Genomic DNA, 25,997 nt, shown 5'->3' on the forward strand with positions numbered 1-25,997 from the left:
TCACATCACTTCCCCCATATGGTACTCACACAACAAACGGCAACCCCAAAAGAAACCCCTTTATTCATATCTGCCTATGCGGTTCGGGATGTTTAACCATATATACCCTTGTAACTATGGTCCTTAAGATTTATTCTCGTCATGGTTCCATGTTTCTAAGGTAAATATGGTCATAACCCCAATCTTGAACCATTTTCAATTGCCTCATAAATGGTCTTCCTAGAATGATTTCATAGTTGTTCTTTTTTCCAAAGTCAAAAATAACAAAGCTATGCTCATACTCAATGCCGCAAGAAGTAACAACTACTTTTTCTAGCGGTCGTATGGGCTTTTCCATGTCTCCATCTACAAGCACACACACACATATAGACATTCAACATTATTGATTGACACTAAATATAATCAACTCTTTCTCTTCCTCTCTCTCTCTCTCACACACACACACATGTATAAGCTTTTGGAATCGGCTCTCTCTCTCTCTCTCTCTCTCTCTCTCACACACACACACACACACACACACATACACACACACACACACACACAATTGCACGCATAAACATACACACGATCGACTCTTTTAAGCACACCATTCAAACCAATATGCACACTAAGGTGAATGCAACCTTTTCTGTCTGCATTCTTGTAGTGTACTAGGTACCATGGTTGCAAGTAGCGAGCCAAAGTTGTTTGATGACAGCGTGCTTGAGGATGGGCAAAAATCGTGTATGTGTATTGTTGATGATGCATGTTGTACGTCAGCACGTACGCTACTTGCGACGAGGGGACATGATGGATCACCTAATCGAAGTCCATAGGAGAATGTAATATTATAAAGCGCAAGGGAGGCCATCCCCTTGGTTGTGTCGTTGCAAAGTCCCGAAGACCTGCATACAAGAAGCAATGCCGTGCACGATTTGAAGATAATGAATATAAGTTCAAACATAATGTGAAGGCATAGGAAGCACGCGAGGTAAAGAAAGCAAAAAAAAGCTTGGGATGCGCTCGAGGAAGAGGCAAAAATAGATGTAGGTTCAAAAGAGAATTTTCTCAACCTCAAGGTATCACATGCCATGGAATCTTACCTTCGTGATAGTTATGCACAAATGGCCAATATTTGTAGAACAATTGTAGATGGATTTGATAAGCACATAAGTCCATGGTTATTTTGCATCTGTTTTATTATGTTAAAAATTCAAACTTTCTTTTCTACTTAGACGTTAGTCGTACTCAATAGAGACGTCCATGTGGGAAGGACTCCCAAAAATGTGAGGAGACACACGATTCTAGTAACGAGGGCTCCGCAAGATCAATGTCATCGGTACGGGCATAGGGTTGTATCAAATTGTCAAGTCTATTGTCATTTGGAAAATGTACAAAGCCTCTTGAACGTTCATGTTGTAGAAGAGACTTCAAACCACTGATGAACAAGGTCCTTTGTTGGCGCCAACAAAAATTTATAGCAAAAAGGCTTTTCTTGAAGGGTCTCCCATATCCTCTTCTATGAGTCCGCTTCCCAAGGTAATTGCAAGATGCATCGTGCATTTTTATGGCAATTCACTACAAGAGGCTATTCATATTAGCGACGCTCACACAGCGACGCTCAAAAAAAAAATCCCGGCGTCGCCATGAGCGTCGCTATGAGCGTCGCAAATTTCTTTGTAAATTTGCGACGCTCATAGCGACACTCATAGCGACGCCGGCTGGGCTAAAAAAATAACAGAGCGCGCCCAAAAACTCAGATCTTAGATCTGAGTTTTTTGGCACCCTCAAGCAAGGAGCAGGTAACGCTCTCCCTCTCTCTCTCTCTCTCTCTCTCTCTCTCTCTCTCTCTCTCTCTCTCTCTCTCTTTCTTCTCCACACACACACACACACACGAGGAGAGGAAGGAGAGCCAGGTATGCTCCTTCCCTCTCCTCATTCTCATGTTCCCTTCCCCTCTTTCTCTCTCCCTCTCTCTCTCTCTCACACACACACATACACACACACACACACATAGTGTTTTTGAGAGAGAGAGAGAGAGAGAGAGAGAGAGAGAGAGAGAGAGTACAAACATAAACAAAAACGCACACACACATACATAAACAAAGAATGCACACACACATTGAGAGAGGAAAAGAGAGAGAGAGCATGCATAAACAAAAAACGCACGCATTGAGAGAGGAAAAGAGAGAGAGAGAACATGCATAAACAAAAAACGCACACATTGAGAGAGGAAAAGAGAGAGAAAACATGCATACGATCCAAAAAAACGGACACACATTGAGAGAGAAAGAGAGAGAAACTAATTTAACGTCGTAGGAAACTAATTAAAATTAAAAGACCTAAAGATCTAGCCGACGAGGAGTTGAACTCAAGACCTATTATTCAAGAGGAAAATGGCATAATCAATCTATCATACTTGGCATGGGTGATAGAAAGGTTATACCATTTATCTCTTTTTATTGGCACACACATCCACACACATGCACACACACAAGAAGAAGAGAGTTATAACGTCGTAGGAAACTATCCTAAAAGACGTTAAAGATTAGGTTAGATGTAGACTTACGTTAAATTAGATTTAGGTTTATTTAAGTTAAATTAGATTAGATTTAAGTTTATTTTTAATTAGATTTACGTTTATTTACACTAGATTTAGATTTACGTTATATTAGATTACATTTAGGTCTCCATAGACTGCGATGCCTGCATGAAGCGGTTGAAGAAAGCCCTCAATGGAATATAGGGTATTGCTGCCTTCACTCATGGTGGGCTCCGTCGATCCAAAAGTACTGGTGAAATGTCTTCAGAAGATAGGGAAGAAGGTGGATCTTCAGGGCGGCAAGAGTCACTACATCCCCGACACAATGACCATCTAGACAACCTCTAGTCATTCAACAGCAACTTCAAAGTTAGTAACAAGATCAAGAACGGTCTAAAGGGCCAATTGCTGTCGTCAGATGTGGATGGAGATGAGGCAGCGTCACCGCCGGAAGTTAACTCTCACATCTTTAGTGATGAGAATGCCAACTCTTGCCGAGTTATGTGAAAAATTATGTGTTAAATCAGTTTTAAGGTTCTTATAATCCCTGTTAGTTTAGTTCTTTGTTTTTAATATAACATAATTTACATTAGATTTAGATTTATGTTATATTAGATTAGACTTAGGTTTATTTAGGTTTACCCACACACACACACACACACACAAGAAGAAGAGAGTTTTAACGTCGTAGGAAACTATCCCAAAAGACGTTAAAGATTAGGTTAGATGTAGACTTACGTTAAATTAGATTTAGGTTTATTTTTAGTTAGATTTACGTTTATTTAGATTTACGCTTATTTACGTTAGATCGAGTCCATGCAAGAATTACTTACGGTTTAGGGTTTAGAGTTAGACGAACAGTGAAAAGATCTACTATGAAAAGATGTTAAGATGCTGTGAAGTGCTACAGCTAGAGAAGAGGCAAAGGGGTTTTGTCCACTACATGCAGTATCATGTAGACGTGGGTCTGTAGATTTCTTGTACCCACAAATATAGGTATTGACCAATAAAGACGAGATTATAACCCGGTGGTTCTGATCTCCGTGCACCTCTAGACTGAGGTGTGCGGGGATTGGACATGACTAGAGAATGTGAGGTAAAGAGAGAGAGAGAGAGAGAGAGAGAGAGAGAGAGAGAGAGAGAGAGAGAGAGAGATAAGACAAAGAATGCCAATAGAATATTAACTTTGTTGTCCAGGTTATAAGATTTTTATCCTCATTATGAGTAGTGACGAGGATGTGGGACCGTCCAACCGAAACACCTATCTCTCAACGAGGGTCTTATGTCCTTGTAATCAATGCAAGCATGCTGTGCGACGGACAAGACGTGTTTCTTTGCAACACGTTCGCGAATTTGGCGAGTTCGATCCATCTATTATAGATCGAGTTGTTGCCAATTATAACTCGTCGGACTCTGACGCTGGCCAACAAGCAGCAATCTTGCAACCCAATAGACGTGTTCGCAGGCGCTTTGGTCAAGCAGCATATGTGAGGCCACAAGATGTAGCCTCTGATAGCTCGGGGGATGATCATGCAGAGCACATTCCCAACGAGGCAATGTTTGAGCCCGAGATTGATGAAATGATCGAGACGATCATGGATTCAGAAAGGCTTATCTATGATGATATGAAAAGTGAAGCCGATACGCCATTGTATAATGGAGCACGTATGTCTAGATTGAAAGCACTCCTGGTTCTTCTCAACATGCAGGCAAAGTTTGGATGGAGTGACACTAGCGTCACAGTGCTTTTCAGGTGATCTATTACAATTAGTTTACTTTAATAAAACTCTAAATGTATAATGATCTGATAGATTTTTACACGACTGTATCGTATTTTTATGTTGTGTAGATTGCTTAAAGAGCACATACTACCAGCTGACAATGTGATGCCAGATTCCCGAGATGAAGCAAGAAAGATTTTGCGAAACTTGGGGATGTATTACAATTCTATCCACGCTTGTCCTAATGACTGCATTCTTTTTAGAGGGGAATACATAGACATGGAGAAGTGTCCGAAATGTGATTCCGAAAGATATCGAGTAGATCTCCACGGGACAAAAATTCCACAAAAGGTTTTGCGACATTTTGTTGTGCTTCCTCGCATCAAGCATTTCTTCGAATGTAATTCCATGGCCGCCCTAGCATCATGGCATGAGGAGAATAAATCTTCGGATGGTGTGCTACGAATTCCTGCAGATTGCGCAGCCTGGAAACATATAGATGGAACATGGTCGGATTTTGCCAGGGAAGCTCGAAATTTGCGCTTAGGCTTGGCTATGGATGGCGTAAATCCATTTGGTCAAAGATCAACATCTTACAATGTATGGCCCATTGTCATCGTCAACTACAACATTCCCCCGTGGTTGACTATGAAGAAGGGGCACCTATGGCTAAGCTTGATTGTGCCAGGGCGATATAAAGTGGGGAATATGGATGTGTATCTTCGTCCACTATTGGAAGAGCTACAACAATTGTGGATTGGCATAGAGGTGGTGGATATGAGCCGACACACAGGACGACGGAATGCTTTGATCAGAGGCATTCTAATGTGGACCATGCATGACTATCCCGGGCTAACAGACGGCTCAGGTGATCTATTGACACTCCTCACTCAGACACTGTAAATCTTGTTTTTTCCCATAGTTGATCTATTATCATGTGTATACATGCAGGGCTTCAAACAAGCGGATACAGAGCATGTGTCACATGTGGACCTAGACTGAATGCACGTAGGGCGCCCTCACTGAAGAAGCAAATCTACGAAGGTCATCAAGCGTATCTTCCAGAGAATCATGTGTTACGCGACGGCTTTTTGGGAAGAGAGCCACCAAGGATGTCTGCACAAGCATGGTTAGAGCAGAAGGAGATGTGCGATGACAGATTGCCTCCAGGGATGAAGAGACTATCTCTATGGTACGAGTTACCATACTGGCCCCGACTCATGATCAATCACTTGCTTGATCCAATGCACATATTCAAGAATGTGGGTAATCTACTATGGGACCCTCTGACCGGCAAGAAAGATACTTTGGGAGCCAGAGTTGACCTTAGAAATGTGGATTGTATGGAGCAATATTGGCCGCAAACAGCGTCTGATGGATCGATAAAACTCCCTAAAGCACCATGGATTTTCACAGGAGCCCAAGAACGCAAAGTAAAAGAGACCATTCGATCTTTACGGACCCCCACTGGCGTAATGCACTCGCTCCGAACGTGTTTTACTAAAGAAGGAAAGCTTACCGGTTTGAAGTCACACGATTGGCATAAAATGTGTCAGGTACGTTCATAGTGGACTTTAATATCATTGCATAAAATGTGGACTTTAATATCATTGCTGCACATACTTTACAGTTTATTTTACCGGTTGCCATTGAGGGATGTTTGTCTCTCGACATCCGTAACACAATCTACAAACTTGCAAAGCTGGTGCAATGGATCTCACAAAAGGAGATCAACGTAGACTCCATACCATTCGCCAAACTAAATGCTGCGGAGCTTGTGTGCATGTTTGAGAAACATTTTCCTACTACCATGCTAACCATTCAGGCGCATCTTCTTGTTCACATAGTTGATGAGGTGGAAATAGCTGGCACCGTTCATTCCAGATGGATGTTCTTCTTAGAACGTTTCATGAAAACGCTTAAGGGATATGTGCGTCAAAAGGCACGTCCGAAGGGTAGCATGGCAAAAGGTTGGTTGGTATCAGAGTCCCTAGTGTACATTGGAGAGTGGCTAGACGGATTTGATAAAGCCCAGGACACGCTATGGCGTACCATAGATGATGAGCGCATGTACGACTAGCAAGTGACTTTATTTATAAACGTTTGAACGGCCACTCATAATCTTTGTTCGTTGTAGTATAAGTCATACACAGCAGCATGGTGTAAAGGTCGACATTTTAGGGTGGAACGAATCGACAAAAAGCGTTTTACTCAAGATTGTGGAATCATGGAAAAATTTGAACAGTCTAGTCGACGACGTTCCTCTGATGCAGATCCTGTGGTGGCGGAACTCACTTACTTCGGCACGCTGCAAGAGATTTTGAGGATCGATTACAAAGGATTTTTTGTCGACTTGTTCGACGTGCAATGGTTCAAGATAATCATGGAGGGTCGCAACGCTACTGTGCGTAGAGGAGAGTCTGGTTTTCTTGTGGTCGATTCTACTAAGAAATGGACTGACCTAAGAGACACTTTCGTACTACCCGAGCATTGTGAACAAGTAAGTATGTAAATAGTTAACATCCCCCTTTTACAAGTTATGTGCTTGAAAGCTCTCATGTAAGTTATGTGGCTGTGGCACGTAATATTTCATCCTACAAAGTCTACATCAAACTGGTGGTACGTCATAGCCCTCGTAGTGCAAGGACGTATGAAGGCTACCATGTGCCAATCACAACGGTATCAATGGAGGAGATCAGAGAAGATGCTCAATCAGAAGCCGCTGCGGTGGTGCCAGATGAGCATCAAGATGCTACTACTCTATATGGGGTGCATGCAGAGGAGCTACAAAATGAAACAGAGGATATGTGTTTAAACGGAGAGCTCTATATAGATATAGGAAGTTATGCTGAGTTATGCGAGGATGAGAGAGAGATCTCTTAAAGCCACAAATATTGTATTTGAACAATTTTGCTCTTTGTTGTAAAAGCTCTGGCTCTCTAAGTACCTTCCATGGTGTATAACGCTCTTTTCTACTCCCGCTCACATCTTTTGATTGAAAATTCTGAGTTTTCGACTTGCCTCTTCTATCACTCAATTCATTGCGTCATTGTATTTATATGCGTCATTACGTCATTGTATTTAATGGTCTTTGCGTCATTGTCTACTCTATTCATTCAATATTAAGTTTAAATATTCGTGTGTTTAATGCAGGTATGGATGATGAGGAGTTTCTTTCTTCTTTGTCACCGCAGCAGAGACAGTGGTACGTGGAGCGTCATCGCTCTGGCGCATCATCGCGCGTTCCTACTCCATCCGCATCTCCCTCTCTTTCGGAGCATTCGGCGCGCTCCGAAGCTTCGGCGTCGACGAGACGAGCTTCACACTCGTCTAGACACCGGCGCTCTAGTGGTGGCGGTGGCGGTTGTTGTGGGGATTCCGCCACCGATGCCTCCACACCGCCTCGTGTTCGACGAGGCTCTTTACCCTCCCCTTCTTTGCCCGCCCCCACACCAGCCACAGCATCGCCATCTACGCCAGGTTTTGCACGGTTGACTGTTCCTAGCAGCTACACACCTCTACCTACTCCGCCAGGAGCCATCCCACTCGACACTCCTCGCTTCGGGGCCCAGACGCCGGTGGAGACACCTGACGTCCGTACCCCCATCGACACGCCGCTAGAGACCCCTGCCGGGACACCCAGGTTCACGCGTCACCGGCCAGAGGGCTTGTCTTACTCCGTCGACTTCAGCGGCAGCATCATCATGGATGATGACGGCAAGAAGGTGATCTCGCGCATGCGTGGTCTTTGCTCTCATGCTGTTTAGACACTACATACTAAACAAATGGAGTGAAGTACCAAGTGATTTAAAAAACAGAGTCATCAACATACTTCATGATGAGTTTCCCGTTCCAACACGGGATCAGCGCTTCAATGAAGACCTGATGAAGATTCGAATGCGCGAATACTGCAAACACAAGCGTTCCGAAGTGCAAAACGCAATCAAGAATGGGTGGAACAGGCCAGATTGGCTGGCCAAAGAAGATTGGAAGAATGCGAAGAAAGCAGCGTGCGAGAATCCCGACAAGTGGAAGCAACAAAAGGATGCAGCCAGAGCGCGAGTAGAGGCAGGGAGCTCGCACCACTTGGGGAACGGTGGAAGGGCATCATTTGAGGCCGATTTTGTAAGTGTTTTCGCATTGCTCTTTATGTTCGATAGTTTAGGGTTTATGAGTTTTTTAATTCTAACATAATGAAATCTTTGTATGTTTTGACAGTGGTCGATGACAGGACGTGATCCCACACCGTACGAGCGCGAGTACGCAGGCAGGAAGGGCTTAAACGCCCTGATGGACATTCTCAGTTCTCGCGGCGGCATGGTTAGTATTAGGGTTTACTCTTTTCTATTTTTTGTATTGTTTTATAAATGTCGTTATATGTTTATACTTACTGAAAGCTGTCTTATTGTCTTTTTTTGCAGAATCCGACAGATACGCCGCTTGGACGCGATGAGACGTCTGACTAGACGACGTCAGTTTAGCCGTAGCTAGATAGCATTAGTTTAGGGTTTCTCATAGCTTATGTATCATGAGACGGATTTTATACGTCTTTTTGAACCATGTATATTATTACATTTGTCACCGCAGTTCCTTTTGCCAATCAATTCTTTATGCCTATGATGTTGTACAATTGTCATTATTACATTTTCCAATCAATTCATTTTGCCTATGATGTGTACAATTGTCAATTTTGCAAACAATGCGTCTTTTGGGTGACTATTTTGGGTCTATTATCTACCCTTGCACTTTTTTTAAAAAGTGAATCAAGTACAATATGGTTGATGGGTGGCAGGGCATTCAATGCCCTGTCACCAAAAAAAAATTCTCTTGGGCGTCGCTATTTATGGCTCTGTAGCGTCGCTATGAGCGTCGCTATAGTCTTCTGTGTAAACGTCGCTATAACCATCGCTATGAGCGTCGCTATATGGAGACGCTCATAGCGACGGTTATAGCGACGCTTATAGCGATGCTCGTAGCGACGGTTGTAGCGACGTCGGGGGTTATAAAAACCCAGTGTATTTCCGTCGCTAACAGCGTCACAAGAGCACACAACCTCTTGTAGTGATTTGCCTAATAATTGTTTGTGCATTTGTTTTTGTTAGTTTCATTTTTGTGTGTAACATCCCTCTCCACACTTGGTTAGTGATTCACCACTGCCAAGCTCTTCTCTTCCCCTCACATTGTTGGTGACAAATCAATCTATTCACATGGATGTCAAGACATCCAAAAGTATAGGAGGAGAGCTCCAATTGAAGAAAAGGTTAGTGGTTTGCGTTCAATCACACATCAATGTCCACAATGTAGGATGTCATACTGCCAAACATTTAATGTGGTTTTAAAGGCTTGTATTCTCATTTTAGATTTGAATCTGGAGGAAGTATTCAGTTTATTTTAGGGCAACAAAAATTGATCGTGGATGTAGACCTTCTGCTAGTGGACGCCATAAGCAAGGAAAAGGCTTTCACTCGGATGATGACATTATTTTGCATGTATGCATTTGTTTCTCTTTCCTCAACATTGTCTACATACTTTCTCAGTAAAACAGCTTGCACTTTTATCTTGGTAGGTGGTTGGAAAACGCTCTCTCACAAGACGTGCTTGTGATAGTGTGTGCTTCATTGACAGTTTGTGGTTTGATGTTTTGAAATCGGAGACGTCCCAAAGTGCTAAGAAGCTGCAAACCTATTTCAGTGGTGTGGATGCCAGCAAACATCTTTTTGTGTTCTTCCCAATTGTGGACAGGTACTTGTGTCAACCAGGAATTTGTAATGCAACTTGTGCATGTTCATCAAATATGTTATTGTGTACATGTCTTTTATGCATTGTGAGTGTCATATGAATCTTGCAATGAGCCAAAACCAGCAAGATTATCCATTAGGTCACAAGGCATCAAAAACTCATTCTAGAAATTCAAAATATTGTGGGACTAAACAAAATGTATCGGGACACCTAGCAGACATAAAAGAAGGTATCAGGGGTCAGAAAACTACCAAGTATGCATAGAGGAACTCTATCGCGATAGAGTTCCTAGAGACGACAAAGGGGTAAGAAATCTTCCAAACTTCTTAGGATGAATATTCAGACTATCATAACATCATCTAGAAGGCTACACACAAGTTGGACGACAATATCATCCTCCCCTGAACTAAACTAATGGAGTACAGAATGACCAGCTGAATGGTTCTCAATCTACGAGCCTTCTTACGCAGTGCTAGTGCGCTGGTGCTGACGCTGACGCTGGCGTTGCTGGCTGCTGCGCTACTGATGGCGCAGGCCGAGCTTCAGCGTGAGTATGAATATGAAAATAGTATGAAGCCAGCTGCCAGCTTCGATTTACCAGCAGGCCATGAGGCGCAGGCCAAGGCCAATATCGGCAGAAAGGGGACGCCCACGTTCGAGTATGCGGTATGCAAGGCAAGCGCAGCTGGTGGCAAGTGCGGGGACGCACACTTGCGCTGCCCCAAGGCCTCATGTGTGCAGGGTTTCTACGGAAGCGGATTCGGATCCGGCTATGGCTCCGCCAATGCCCCAATGCCCCGAGAGAGTATGGGTATGCGTACGGGCTTGCATATGGATACGGGTACGGCAAGGGGAGGCGGAGGAGGAGGATTTGTCACCTCAAAGGCCTTTGCTTGCTCCTACGATTGTTTCAATGGTTGCAAGGTTGCATGCCAACAGGGTTAAAGTATCACTACTCTCTCTCTCTCTCTCTCTCTCTCTCTCTCTCTCTCTCTCTCTCTCTCTCTCTCTCTCTCTCTCTCTCTCTCTCTCTCTCTCTCTCTCTCTCTCTCTCTCTCTCTCTCTCTCGTGGTTGTGTGTGTTGTGAGAGAATAAAAAGGGGAAACTACAATACCCTTTCTATCACCTATGTGGTGGACTGGTTCCTTCTTGAGGAACTGGTATTGAGTTCAAACCCTGTCGGATCTTTGAGGTCTCTTGAGATTGTTCTGAGGACCCATAGATTAGATCATTGAGATTGTTCCTACAACGTTAAAACACTTTCCCCCCCTCCTCTATGTCATCATCCATTAAGGCTTCTTAATCTCAGGAAAAAAAAAATTTAAAACATCTCAAAAAATTATTTAAAAGCCTACGTGAAAGGTGAGGTAAAGATTGGTAAATGGAAAGCTCTCTCTCTCTCTCTCTCTCTCTCTCTCTCTCTCTCTCTCTCTCTCTCTCTCTCTCTCTCTCTAAAATTCTCTTCTTTTTTCTTCTTCTCGCAACGCTGTAAGCCGCAATCCGCGTACTCGACGTGGGCGTTGAGGGAGATGTGGCAGTCGAAGCAGGAGGGGGACCAGGAGGAGGATTGGCAGTGGGCCTCATCGAAGGCAGGGGCCTTGCAGCCGCCGAATTAGCGCATCTTAAATGAGGTGTAAGGGGTGTTGTCCACCACCAACGATAGCAATGAGCCCACGCACTCAATACTAACCCACCACTGCTATTGCCTGTTGTTGTATAGATGCATGGCTGCATGCAACATAATATTAAGACGACAAGAAGTAGCGGCACTAAGGGTGGCGCCGCTCTTCATTTTTGTTGGGGTTGCTACTGCAAGTAAAAAAGGCACAAGCCTCTCAAGCTACGCGGAATTATTCCTTATCACTGCACTACGTCCACTATATATGTTGCCGTCAAACTAAATTCCTCAAATGATGCCTTGCCAAGGTCTTCTTATATCTTTCAAAAGTTGTAGAAACAGCATGAGGTGGTGCCAGGTGGTAAAAGACGAAGAAACACTCCATTGCATTTCAATATTGCCTATGTTTGTCTCAAATTAACCTTACACTAAGTTTATCAAATTATGTTCAAAGGAGCTAGCTTGGTTGGTTGAGGCATTCTCCTCCATGACTCGGGTCATGGGTTTGATGTTGGCCAGGTGACCCTATGCACTCATAAGGACGTCTCTTGTACACCATAGACCGGGAATGGTCTGTTCTGCTAAAAAAAAAGTTTATCAAATTATGCACTCCTATGCCAAAGGAAAATTCAAGTTCTATCTCTTTGAGCCTCGAAAACAAAAAGTTGTATAAAGTACCCTTGTTTAGAAATTAATTTCGAAAGCCATAAAGATCACTTTGAGCTTTTTTCCAAGGAATCTTTGAGGATTTTTTGGCCTTTCAATTTTTTAATGTCATCATCTATATATCCTCATGTTGCACCCAAATTATAGCATAATATGCATGTTGCCCTCTTCTTTTTTGAATAATTTATACATGTCCTCTAAAATAATCTTTTATAGACTAACTCGATCAATGCAGGTTTGAATATTTTTGGTCAAAATTTGTGAGCACACCTTCGATGAACCCAACTTTAAATAGTGTGTAAGTGTAATGCAAATGATACTACAACACTCAATAAGGACATTTTGTGAAATGGACAATTAAAGTCATTATCAATGTGGGTGTGTGTATGGAGTTGCATATTGTTCTGTATCACTATATGGCCATGCATATGCAAGTGGTGTGGCCATGGGTTTCGGATAACATTTTATGGGGACTACATGTATACTAGCTCCAATATTTTTTGTCACTACTTGTAAGCACACCCCATATTCATCCAAAGTATGCAAGTTACAAGTTTATGTTCATGATAATGACCATACACACACCTCCAAAGAACTAGCTAGCTTTTCATCTATGGATGCAGCGGGATCTTGACAAATTCTATGACTATACCATATGGTAGCATTGGCCAAATTGTGTACAAAACTTCTCTACACCAAAAATCCACAAATTACAATGCCATGTTGACATTATCTCTAATGGCCATGCGAAATGTTGACAAATACTATGAATATATTATATATCCTTCAACGTGAAATTGTGGAGGATAATTATGCTACACAGCCATAACCTAGGTTCATAGCTCAAAAAACGTTGCATGAGTTCTTGTTTTCTATGGAAAAGGGCTTACATATTTTGATGAACAAAGCTAAGGTAAAAGTTGAGTGACCTCTTGGCTCTCTATGGAAAATGTCTTAGGATATAGACACTAATAGGGTAGAGTGGATGGGTGCTCCTAATGCCATAGAAAACCATTATCAGTGGCTAACACATACACCAAGCATAGGAGGACATGCTACCATTTTTTCTATTAGTATTGTATAGTTTTAGGCTCACATTTGTATATCTCGTGGAGGTGAGACTAATTTAGTTGTAATATATGCTACAATTTTTCTTATTAGTATTGTATAGCTTTAGGATTACATTTGTATATCCTATGGAGGTGAGACTAATTTAGTTGTAATACATAACGTTTTCAAGTCCATGCCTTTATAAGAAGCCCTTATTTGAAAAGAGGTTTTATTCTTGAGAGCTCATTCTTGAGTATCACTCATTAGGGAATTTGGGAGGTCATTTGGAGGGCCTTCTAAGAAAATACAATTTTTTGCCTTCTCTCTCAGGAAAATTGGTGTGATAAAAGAAAAGGTGTCCTCGTCATTCTTTTGACAGAGTCATAACGGCCGTAATGATTGATGGAATGTTCCTTTTTAGTTATATTGAATGCACCTCGTCATATAGGAGGGAGTTTCTTTTCCATACGATCTATGCAGTAGGTAGTTTAGGGTGTAATGATGCTATACTCTTTCGTTTCTTGATTTTCTTGACTATGTATTCATGACTTCTTCATCCACCACCTCAAACCTTCTCAATAAACGTCATAAATATCATCTACACGTTGATTTGAGTCCTGAATATGAGCCTTTATGCAGGTGAAGTAAAACAAACACAACAGTAACACACACGGAGAAAGCAAGACTCAGAGTAGAAGGAGCAAAACACATAGATTTATGGATAAATGTCTCCCTCTATCCTTTGAATCCTATGATCAATGCCTCCCCTGCATTTGTAAATCCGACTACTTTATTTGACCTCTGTAGGTGACGGACAGAATGGTTTACTTGGCTACTGCATTAAAGCTCTAACTGGGAAATTAGAAATTCAAAAAAGCATGGTTCACGAGCGAGAAAATGAGATTAAACAACTTTCTACTTTGCATTGTGAGGTCCAAAAAACCCTTTTGTAGGGCACACAAGAAATATAGGTATTGCAAGAAAAAGTGTATAACTTACAAAGGAAAGATACAAGCTTAGGTGCACGTGTGCGAAAGAAGAGACTACCTTGAAGGTTGACTCTGGAGGTCTCAAGAAAAGAATCCAAGCATTGAGGTCAGGATTGTGAACCTTTTATTTTATTTCAACTATACATTGTTTTTTCTTATGTCTACTATATTTTCTACGTAGACATGCTATATATCCAGACAAAGAAAACATTGATCCAAAGGTGAATGTAGGAAAGCAGTTGAAGCCTTTGGTAACAAGTGGTCTCGCAAAGGATATAATGTATGACAAAAAGTATAAGGTTTTGTAACGGGATGTTGTTGACCATTTCATTACAAAGAGTGCAATACAGGGGTGCACACTTGACTCCCTTGGTGTGAGTAAGAGAGGGTACTCAGCTATTCAGTAGTCTATCTCCTCCATTTTTGTGAAGAATGAACTAAAGTCTAAACTCCTACCAACAACAGCAAGTATTAAGAGAGACTTCAACTCAACGATGCACAGACAGATTTCATTGGATGTCCATTTCATATTGATGGTATTTATAGATCTCAAGGAACAACTATAACCTACGATGAGTACAACAATATCTTCATGGACCTCACTTTGTTGCAAACTAGAATGGTTGAGTTCTACAATGTAACATTTGAAGAGAGGTGGCATTCTACAATTTTTTTTTGAAGCTAAATGAGTGTGAGATCCTCAAAGAGAAGAAGCTAGAATGAGTCACAATACCATTGATGAATAGGGCTCCTTCATACTTCAGTGTTCACTCAGGAACAAACATATGGTGGCTTGGTGCTTTTCAGGTATTCCATTTCCACCTTCTCTTCAGCTTTGGTGAGCCCTCTTGAGATTAAATTTAAATCTACTTTAACGTCTCATGCGGATTTAATCTTGAAGTTAAAGAAAGAAGACCACGAAATTTTATATTAAGTGTTCCATCAAACCCCTATCCCTCATATCATTGACAAACAAATGAATCAAGGAAAGGTGCTGGTTGTCAATGGGAGGGGAGACTTTCAGGTCCAATGGCATCTTGCAGGTGACCTTAAAACACTGAAGTGTATGTATAATTGTGGAATGGGTCCTATGGTAAAGGCTCCATGCTTGTATTGTATGGAGCCTGCAAAGACGATAAACCCAAAATGGTGGAGAAAGACACCTACTCGTCACAATGAGGATCCTAATTTCCACCCAGTTCTTGATATTCCACTTGTCAATGTCCACATTTGTACAATGCATGCTCTTTATAGAATTGTGGAGAAGTTGGTGTATCTGTACATTGGGTTTGCTTGGAAAATCAAGACCTCAAAAGAACAAAAGGTTGCGGTAGAGGTGCTTGAACTAGTTTTGTCAGAGATGGGTCTCCATGGGGACAATGTGAAAATACAGTGGGATGAGAAAAGGTCAACCAATGATAAAGATGTACCTTGCAAACCATCTATTGGTGGGATCAAGGCACGTCGTTTTTTTATCAAAGCCAACACGCGTCAAAGATAAGAAGCTAACCAAGAGTGGAAGGATATATCAGTCCACTTATGTCAGCAAAATTGAGTTTTAGCAATGGAAAAATCTCCATATGGCAATGAAGGACCAGGAACCCACAACTCACAATTCCAAGGGTGAAGTGTGGCATTCCATCGATGTGCTCTTTCAGATGTGTGACAAAGATGAGTGGACACAAAATGATCTAAACAAGTTTAAGGAGAACCTTCAGCTACTGAAGAAAGCATTTAGATCAACATGGACTGAAACTCAGATTACTCATTACATGGTATTGTTAACGCACCCTTTTAAATGATAAGGGCTAAAAGGTTGTTTAGAATTTCTGACAACTTGTTTTATTTGCAGCACATCATTTTCAGTCACTTACCATACTTCACTCAAAAGTATGGAAATCCAGGCATATGGAACACCCAAGGCTTGGAAAAGTCTCATTACATGGCCAAGAATGCATATTTTAGACACACACATCATGGTGGCTCTCGAGATAAGGCAAACAGTTTGAAAGAGTTGCTCTAGTGGTTTTAACGCAAAATCCTTCATCGGCTGCAGCAAAAACATGTATTAGACTGTTTGGCAACAGTACAATCAATTAGGCATTTACAACAAAGGAAACAGAAACGAGTAGAGGCATTCAACAACTCCAGTGCTCGTGAAGGCCAAAGAAAGTGGAGAGAGACAATGCAATATGGTAACCATAGGTGGATCAAGAGATTTTTATTTTAGGTAACAACATGTACAAAAGATACCTAATGAGATAATAGATACACGGTATAAGTCAAAAGTCTCTCAACTTGATGACAGATAGTGGATATCTTTTGGCACATTACCCTTGTATCAGATCATTAAATGTTTTACATAATCTAATATTTCATTTGGGTTTTGTTTCCCCAAAGTGAGTGCCATTGTTGTGTATGTGTAAATAAGCTTCACGACCACCAGTGTACTCCGGACAATATCTAAAACATTCTGTAGCAAAAACTTTGTCGACGAGGATAACTTTGTCGGCATTTTGTGGTAGCATTGATCCACCTAGGAAGCGTGAGAGTGTCTTGAGGGCGAATGTCGCAGTACATCCCTCTTGGAACATTCGAATGTGAAATACTAGTATGGGTGCCTCATAGAGTCTAGCAAGGTATTGTCCTAGTGCTGCATCCCTTCCATGATACTCTCTTATCAGACGGCGAAGAAAGTCATCCTTTTCAGCAATCCATGACTATACATAAAAGTATGAGTTAGAGAAACACAGTGACAGCTAGCTTTTTTTTTGGGGGGGGGGGGGGGGGGGGGGGGAGGAGGGGGGTGAGGGTTGTTTTGGGGGGGCTTACCATGTAGCTCTCATCTTGCATATATAACTTTCTTCCTTCCATAGGTCCACTTACCTTGTGGACCGGTGTGCGGGACGCGTAAACCAGTCCTCTACTTCTTGAGTATTGGTTGATGGTATGAGGTTGTTGTTGATAGCTTGAAAGGTGGCCTCATTTGGGAGTGTCTTTGTATACTTTTGTGCCTTGTCAAAGTAGAGTTTGAGGCACCCCATCGGGTTACTAGAGGTTTCCATTGCCTCGTCGTCACTGTTGTCATCATATACAAATCCACTCCTCCCCTCTTGAAATTTGGAGAGTGTGGCAAGTGCAAAGTCCTCCCACTCGCAAAATTTGGAGAGTGCACAATTCAAATCCAATTTGAAATTTAAAAATATCACTATGCTTCTATGGACTAATGCTAGCTATGGCATGAATCTGAGCTCAATCTGTGATAGGGGGACATGGATAGCGATCCATGTACCCTTGTGTCAAATTGCATGAAACTTGATACACAAGTTTCTCTTAGTCCATTGATCCTTGCTATATGGTTTTTATGGGATTGGGATCACTTTGGGTCACCCAAAAGTCAAAACGTAAGCCTGTTTGGCTATTTTGGATTTGGAGTACTTTTGTCGTCTTTTGACCCACTTTTTGGAGTTTTTTGACTATCTTTCTTTTGGATTTTTTTTGTATAGATAATTGTTACAAGTCTATATGGTCTCTATCCAAAAAAATTAGAAAGGGAACAGGGATCACGATCCATGTTCCATCAGATATGGACCTCCAATTTGGCTTGATGATTATCTACAGTATGAGTAGTCCATTACACCACTTATTTTTGGATTTGGAAAACCTTTTGTTGGTCAAAAGAATATTTTTATGTCTGCCCTGCAGTTTTTGACTAACAACTGGTCCCGGGGACTCCACTATGTAAAAATTGCATATGTCACGTGCGAACAAGAGGTATTTAAATAATCCCTTACCTGTATATTTTCAAGTATTATATGTACCCCTTATGTATGCATTTTTGTTAAAAAAAAACAAGCCCTTATGTTTGAAAATTTCACTTTCTCAATTAAAAAACCCTTTATGTAAGTACATTTTTCTGTAAATGTAACTAATTATAAATACCTTATTTCCTAGTGGACATCCTTGGCAACTGGTCTTTTGACTAGCAACGGGTCTTTTGATGATTCGGTCAACTTTTTGGAGTTTTTTGCTATGGTGCCCTCTGCAAAAGTTGTCCCAAATGTTTTCATCTACTCACTGCTCACATCTCAGCTCTAAATGATCAAAGGGAACATGGATCACGATCTTTGTTTAACCACATCTGAAAATTAAATTTAGTCAGTTGTATGCTTGTACTCTATAGATATTAAATTTTTACTTATTTTTGGATTTGTATAAGAAAAAGCCAAAAAGGCCCAAATTTTGGTCAATTTTCAAGGTATTTGTGTCTTTTGCCCCAATTTCTTGATTTGAGTGAGTTTTTTGTGTCAATTTCTCACCAAAAGTGTATATTCAGTGACTTGGACCCAATGGTATCAATGTCTGGTCAAAAAATATCAAAGGGACATGGATCGCGATCCATGTTCCTCCACCAAATGGCATGAAACTTTCAAGATTGATTGTTTGTAATGTGTTATCCTCTTTTTGCACTTATTTTTGGGTTTAGATCAGATTTTGAGTTTTGACCATCAAATTTCTGAAATTTCAGAGTTTATGGTCTTTCCTACCAAAATATGGTTTTGATAGTTTTTCCCCTAAACTTTTCAACCCAATTTGATGGTTTTGGTTGCTACCTAATCTACTCAGGGAAGCGATTTGGACAGGGCACAGAGACTCTTTGAGGGTTTCAACCTCAAGAAGTGACCCTACGGAAAGAAGCCGTCTCTAGAACTAATAAATCTATCACTCTCAAATTTGGCAAGCTACCTATGTCCTATGTCACCGCTCTCGATTGTCACGCCATTTTGGCACTCAAACAAAGTCCAAATGCAATGAAACTTTAGGAAGAGGTCTAAGACACCTAGGGGCACTATACTACCAAGTCTCATCGCAATCCAACAAGGTACCAAAATCACGATTTATCATGATCAAGGTCCCAAGAAATGCAAGAACATACCAGAAAGGCTGTACTATGGTCTAGGAACACTCTCCTATGGTCGAAACGTCAAAAACCAACCATTAAAGCACTCAATTTAATAAATTTAGCTTGCTAACACGTAGTCACAAACCACATCGAGATTGACAATGATTACACTTAAATTAAAGAGCAGTAGACAAGAAACACAATGCAAATGTCAAAATTGAATTCGGATTACTATGGGCAAGAGAGTAGCCTCTCTCTACCGTACGCTCAAAAAATTCAAAAACCTTGATAATGATAATTGTGTCCTTTCAAAATTACAAAAATTAGGCTTTATATGTAGGGCATTTCTTGGCCAATGTCCGGCCTTCATAGCTTAGACTCACATTAGCAGACTTTACAACTCAGATTTTACACAGGGTAACTCAGAGATCAGTTGACTAAAAATTAAAGATCCTCGTGGCTACAAAGCTTTTCCAAAGAAATAATAGTGGGATTGCAAAATTGTATGGCTTGCCAACATCTATGGTTGGAAGTAGTCATGTGTTGCCTTCATGTTACAATCTTTGATGTGGCATGGATTAACACATGTTGCAAAAGACATATATAAAGTCTTTGACACGCTCAGGATTTAAGTGATTGTTGCACTTGGAGTGAATGAAATCATAGACATACCAATTGCGTTCAAAACTACAATTGATGACACTCAAGTGGCCACATGCTAGAGTTCCACTTTATCTTTCCCATATTCCTTCCCCCACATTGGAACAAACTGCTTCTCAATCTACCATGGATCTCCAAAGCTACCTTCTTTATTAGTAGAATCAACACGTTGGTAGAAAGCCTCTCTACCATCATCAGCTAAGAGCAACTATTCACATACCTTTTTGAAGTCTCACATGACTTGCCCGTTAGAGTCCTAACCATGTAGTTGGAATTTAGGGTCCAAGAAAAATCCATCCCATGAAAATGTGTGTGTATTTGGGCCCAATGTCTTTCTATAGACCTTGCTACTTGTGTCTTCTCGCTAGCAGTAAAATTACACCTTCCCAATTATAAATTTTCTAATGTCAACAATCCTTTGGATCTCCACATAAGTCTTGCTAATGCTGCATACCTGCTCTTTAAAGCAACAAAAAATAGATGATTGGACAAGAGACACACGCACTACAAGAGGTTATGTGCACTTGACGCTTTTAGCAATGGAAATACATTGGTTTTTTTACTCCGGGCGTCGCTAAAAGCGTCGCTACGAGAACGTTGCTATAGGCGTCGCTATATGCATCACTATATAGCGATGCATATAGTGACACCTATAGCAACGCCTATAGCGATGATTGTAGTTCTTTTGTACCGATGCTCATAGCGACGTTGCAGAACCTTATATAGAGATATGGTTCTCAAAGCATTGAAACTTGGGTAGCCATGGCTTTCTCTTATCCCTGTCAGAAGGTACTCGAAGAAGATCCTCAATGGGGGCACCAAAAGAATGTGAGCGGGATGAAAACACACACAGCGCCTCTATAACGACCCGACACACACTCTTGGAAAGATACACACACACACTATGGGGCACCACTCGGCTTACACAATACCCCTGGCCGAGACAGGGAACACACCTATGGAGTGAGAGGAGAGAGACTGTCCACTTACCCACTCCACACAGAGACACACACACACTATGGGGCACCACTTGGCTTACACAATACCCCTGGCCGAGACAGGGAACACACCTATGGAGTGAGAGGAGAGAGACTGTCCACTTACCCACTCCACACAGAGACACACACACACACACACACACCCAAAAAACTCAGCTCAAAAGAGGAGAACTTCTGATGTGTAGATACAAATGAGCTTGGGCCAACACCAATGGGGCAAACAGCTCACACAATATGGGTAAAAGATACCAGATACAATCACAAATTGGAGAAGAAGCTTCACTCACCGGAGAAGATTACACAGAAAAACAGCAGAAAAAGAGTGAGTAATTTGGCAAAATGGATAGCACCATCGCGTCCGGAACGACCCAAAACCCCAGTCTGCAATGTCAAAGTGCTCAAATCCGACCTCGGATGAGCAGTTTACGACCAAAACAGGCTCCAAAATGAGCAAAAACACACCTGCGGCTGTTCCTCCTCTCTTCTCCACGTTTCTTCTGGTCTTCTCTCTGTTTTTTAAGTTCCCACACTTAGCTTTATTATTTGGGCACCCGTGGCCTTTTAGATGACCTCAAACGGACCCCGAACAAGCCAAAAACTGACCTCGCAGTGCATAGTTGTCACCTTTTTGCATCCATACGCACACCTGTCACTCAGCTTTTTCCAATAATGTGTTTCGCCACCACATGAGGTTGCCCCAAAATATGGTCCTCATGATGACCTTTCTACATAATTATCACAAAAAGACACCCACATTGTGTCCGTACTCCTCCGCGTGCAAGTATTCACCCCATTCGCCCTCCTAACGCCACTAGATGCCATCTGACGCACCTGCTTACCTCATGTCGTCGGCCCGCGGATAGCTTCCTCGAGAAGTTTTACGCGCTATAAACCCCTCATTATTGTAAAAAAAACATACTGGTACTGGTGATAGTGAAAATCGTGCACTATGTACACCCTGTCCTACCTGTACACATGTGGGCCCCACGTAACCCCCTAGCTCTGGAAAATGGGCAATTCTTTATTTGATGCACCATGCATGTATATGTACATATGTGCAATCCCTTGCTCCAAAACCTCCTGACAACGCCAGTGGGTGTCTGCATAGATCGATGCCTTCTTGTCTCACCTCTTAATCCCCTATTTTTTGATAGGAGGTTCAATGTATGGCCACATACGGTACCCACATAAGCCAAAGGTCATTCTCTTGGATTGCTAGGCCTACACCCTTGTAGTTGGAGGCATTGTCAACCACAATTACTGTAACATTTTGGTCCACCCTAGGTGATTGATAGCATGCGCATACACCTCTATTAATAAGTTCATTGTGTTCTTTTTAAGAGAGGTGTATTGCAAGAAGAATGGCCATGACATTAAGAACTGCTAAAATTGTGGAAAGGACAAGGGTAAAAAGTGCAACAAGTTTAGGCATACAAAGAGAGCATGCTAGAAAGAATAAGGAAAAATCTCATCCACGACACCTTCAATAAACATGATTGATGGAAAGAAGAATTGTAATCTGCAAATTTCCCTTCTACATCTTTTGAACCAAAGAATGTGACTTTCTTTCTAAAAAATGTATTTGATGGTCATTTGGATTCAATAAACATGATTGATGAAAAGAAGAAATAAATGTCCCTATAACATCTTTTGAACCAAAGAATACGACGTCTTTTTCCAAAAATGTATCTGATGGTTATTTGTTTTAGTGTCTAAAGGGCACAATTTCAGCCTAGAAGACTAAATAAGTTGTAAACCTACACTCTCTACGATATTTTCTAAGCTAGAGGTTAGGCAAGCATTAAGGAGGAGTCAACCTACATACTTGATTGACACTATTCAAGCTAAGATATGAATAGGCATACAGAAAGGCTATTGACGTAAGTGATGTCTAAAGGGTGAGAACCTCTAGAGGAGGGGAGAAAAGCGGCATGAATCCTACATTCTTTGTATCCAAACTCTAGGAATTTATAATAGGTATTTTCTCAATGGAAATGAAGCAAGTTCTTTCAAGCAATCAAGTTGGTGTTGGAAAGTAAGATTCATTGTGTTCTTGTTCTTGTTCTTCTTCTTGTTCTTGTTCTTGTTCTTGTTCTTGTTCTATTTTATGTCACTTCATGTCTTGTATCACAGTAGGCCAGCCCATGGTGTTCTTCAAACATCACACCCACATAGTAGTCACCCATGTAAATTGACACCTCGTACACCACATCTCTACACTTTGTACATGCATGTCATATGTACATGTGAGGCGTTCAAAAACATAAACAAATCATCCAATAAATTCATTGGGGTGGACCATTTCATTTCTCTGAAACACGTCGCATAGTGTACATATTCTAGCTTCTTGTAGACATGTTCCAATTTTGCATCCCATAAAAGCATCACGATATAAAATGAGAGCTAAAAACAACATAGATTTCCAAGCTATCACATAACATATAAAGCTTTTCCTTTTGATTTAAAATCCCATGTGCTCATGACATGAAACAAGTACAACTTTCCTCTATCATACACATAGAATTGCAATATCCCTCTTGTTTTCAAAAGTCAAGATTTAATAGCCCCAAATTCAACAAGAAACATCGCAACATAGCCACCATGTACCACACTATAAAAGTGATTCCACATAATGCCTTGCTTGCCAAGCCCATGAGGATGTAGTTAAAATCTATTTAGCTCCCATAAAGAGCTAGTATCACAAGAAAAAGCAACTTGCAATCCCAAGGAGTTCGCCTCAAAATATTTAAGTATAGCACACAAGCTTAATGGTCTGCTATTAAGAACCCTCTTAGTGTTCATCCCGGCTTCTTTGCAAGCATGTTTCACTTCACCTTCACTGATCACATTTTCCAACTTATGTATCAACTCCTTGGTGACTGCATCATTAATGCCCCCCCCCCCGCCCCGCCCCGCCCCGATGAGCGCAAGATGAAAATCACATGTATTGAAACAACGAGTGAGAAGGTTGATTTGATCCAACACATGCCTCTTGAATAAAGTTTCTGGCTTGCAATAAATTAAATGTGAGTTGTGAGTGTGAAGTGGAGATGTGGTTGTAATTTTTTTTTTCAAAATGGATAACAAACCCCTCTTGTTAATGTATTTCTATTAAATTGCTTAAAATTGGAAAATTAGAAAACCCCTCCTGTTGAACTCACATGATATATTAACACATTATTCTATAGTGGACCTCTCATGCACATGAGCTCACTAGAAGGCCTTTTTCAAAAGGTACAAAATAACATATATAATAGGGGCAAAAAAAAGTGTTGAAGAAAAGTTACATGTTTATGAAAAGAGGAGTCTTCTTCATGTTGAAGTGTGTATGTAGAGGGGGTTTATAAATACCTATTGAAGCACATGCTATAGGTATTTTTGAAAGGTGAAACCCCTTGGGGTGGTAACTACACACCAAAGTATTGTTTGAAAGCATTCACAATTGTATTTTAACAAGCACCATAACATATTTCACTTAGAAACTTTTGTGTTATAACTGAACCCAAATTGTTTTCATTAAAGCCTTGTAGCTTATCACCATAAGCAACACTATCGATAAAGATAGATTTTTTTATTACTTGCATATCAAAATCATACACTTGAGGACTATAGCCAACCATCACATTGGAAGTTGTGAGGACTTCACTCTCTTTCTCTTCTTGCATAGGCTTATTGAAAACACTCTCTATCCCATGATGGAAGCTTGAAAAAATTGGTAATGTGTCAAACAAGAAATAAATAGGGACATCTTCATCAAACATCATAACGTTAGCATAACCATAGCATCCATGTCAACCTTAGAAGCATTAAAATCATCAACTTCAAGTTGGATATAAGATTCCATAGGAGCACTTTCAATACAACCATTTATGGCTTTATTGGTATCCACATGCATTTCATCACAAATAGCCCCCATAATTTGAAACAAAGTCTTCATCCATTGCAAAATTAATATCATGAGAGTCTTTTAAACCCATGAAAATACATCAAAACTAGAGTTCTCATAGTCAAGAGGAGAGTCTAAAAAGTTCACATTGTGAGATTTAAATGAAGCATATGCTTCCACACAAGCACCTTCTATGACGATGCCATCAAACAAGCATATGCTTCTACAAGGGTTCCACACTAGCACCTGCTATGACATTGTCATCAAACAAGCTACACATAGACACATAGTCTCCATATCAGATGGGATTTGATATTTACGTGATCACTCAAAAATATTACATGATCACAAAGCGTTAATTAACGTTAACAACCATATAAATTGGAGTTTTTCAAAGTTGGTTTCTTTCCCGTTCATCCAATAGTTTAAATGCATGACTTTGTCAATGTTAACAAAAGATTCACTTTACCAATTAGATGTTCACTCTAAGGTCATTTTGAGTGATTACACAAATTTGAATCCCTACCAGTGATGCTATCCAACATCACCCTTTGCCAACCTTAGAGCCTATTATAGAGGATAGTCTTTCGGACACCTCATCAAAGTTATACCTACATGGGCTGAGGGATTTAAGAGTATGACTTTCAAGAAGGAAACCAAAATGGGAATGGACCATCACAAACAGCACCAAACATGAAATTTTTTCACCTGCAGTGCCAATTTGAAAATGACCAGGGTGTTAAAATCTACAAAGATGGTATGGATCATTACTGCATGAAAATAGAAGAGAGACCTAGAGCTCAAGCCTATAGTTCTCGTAGATTATAGTGGAAATCGTTACTTTGATGAGAAAGGAAACGTGTATTTAGTTGTGCACAATCCCTTTATTATGGACAAATGGGGATTGATAGGCACTAAAGATAAGGTTAATGTCAAGCATGAGGAAAAGCTGTCGAAGCTGGACATTCCCAATGCAAAGCTTAGGGGAGTGAATGCGGCTACTTGTATCAACACCGACAACACACATGTGGGTTTGTACAAGTACAATAATGGAGAGCAAATGTTCTATTACACTGATGAACCCAATGTGAGAGAGCTAATGGAGCAGAAATGCTTGTATGTGTTCACGTATGAAGTGGATAGGAATACTCAAGTGATCATGCTAGATAAGTATGGTCAAAAGTACTTAGCATTGGATCGTAAAGAGCTCAATGGATATACGTACTTTGCAGGGCTATTCCACTAG

At 40.9% G+C, this 25,997-nt stretch overlaps 1 pseudogene; it reads left to right on the top strand.

The window, feature by feature from the left end:
• The first annotated feature begins 659 nt into the window (after nucleotides 1-659).
• On the top strand, nucleotides 660-25,997 carry LOC147442506 (uncharacterized; annotated as a pseudogene).

The sequence above is a fragment of the Adiantum capillus-veneris genome, chromosome 14 (assembly GCF_014529385.1).
Source record: "Adiantum capillus-veneris isolate H3 chromosome 14, ASM1452938v2, whole genome shotgun sequence".
NCBI classification, from domain to species: Eukaryota; Viridiplantae; Streptophyta; class Polypodiopsida; order Polypodiales; family Pteridaceae; genus Adiantum; species Adiantum capillus-veneris.